The 934-nt window shown below is 35.7% G+C and overlaps 1 non-coding gene across 1 annotated transcript; it reads right to left on the bottom strand.

The window, feature by feature from the left end:
- Positions 1–554: 554 nt before the first annotated feature.
- On the bottom strand, positions 555–656 carry LOC122099667. The gene has a single exon (XR_006145980.1). It is a non-coding gene; the product is annotated as a U6 spliceosomal RNA (small nuclear RNA).
- Positions 657–934: the final 278 nt, after the last annotated feature.

Below are 934 nucleotides of genomic sequence, written 5' to 3'. Positions count from 1 at the left end.
CTTATATGATGTTTTCTACTTGTAGCAGACACATACTAGTTATTGAAAATAAGGAAACCATGGGACCTATGTTTCTTTGGGCCTGGCTTACTTCACTTCTTTGGGCCTGGCTTAATTTACTTAATATAATTTTTTCCAAGCCTTTCCATTTCCTAACAAACTGGGTGATGTCATTCTTTCTGATGGAGGCATAGAATTCCAGTACACACACACACACACACACACACACACACACACACACACACACACACACACACACACACACATTTTCTTGATCCATTCGTTTACTGTGGGACATCGGGTTTGGTTATATATCTTAGCTTTGGTAAATAATGCTGCAATGAACATAGTTTTGCTGGTAGTTTTAGTATGGTCTTTTTTGTGATCATTTGGGTGAATGCCCAAAATGGGATTGCTGGGTGTTAGGGGCGCTCTATGTAGTCTTTTGAGGAACCTCCATACTACTTTCCAAAGTCTTCGAACAAGTTTAAACTCCTAACAACAAGGCATTAAGGTTCCCTTCTGTCCACATCCTATCCAGCATCTGTTCTTTTAAAAATCTGGAATGCTTCACGAAGTCGAGTGTCATCCTCAGTCAGGGGATATTCTTCTCTTTATTGTTCCAATGTTAGTATATGTGCTACTGAATTGAGCAGAGAACAATTTTATATATAAAGTGTAATTGATTTTCTTAAACTAGACAATTCCACAAAAATTAAATTCAAAAGAATTGTTGTGAAATTTTAGAACCATGTATTTCTTACATAAGAACACATTTAAGAATAAAGTCAAGATTGATATGTCCAAAACAAAATAATTCCATATATTTGTTGTTCAACGGATGTGTAGGAGGAGGAATTCAATTATTCTGTACAAGGAACCTGCCATTATGAACACTATAGAAAGTGTTAAGGTTTGTTAAAAGTTTTAATGT

Source organism: Dipodomys spectabilis, unplaced genomic scaffold (assembly GCF_019054845.1).
Source record: "Dipodomys spectabilis isolate Male_0828 unplaced genomic scaffold, ASM1905484v1 ptg000527l, whole genome shotgun sequence".
Taxonomy (NCBI): Eukaryota; Metazoa; Chordata; class Mammalia; order Rodentia; family Heteromyidae; genus Dipodomys; species Dipodomys spectabilis.
Note: the sequence above shows the minus strand (reverse complement) of the source record. Positions and strands in the feature narration are given on the sequence as shown.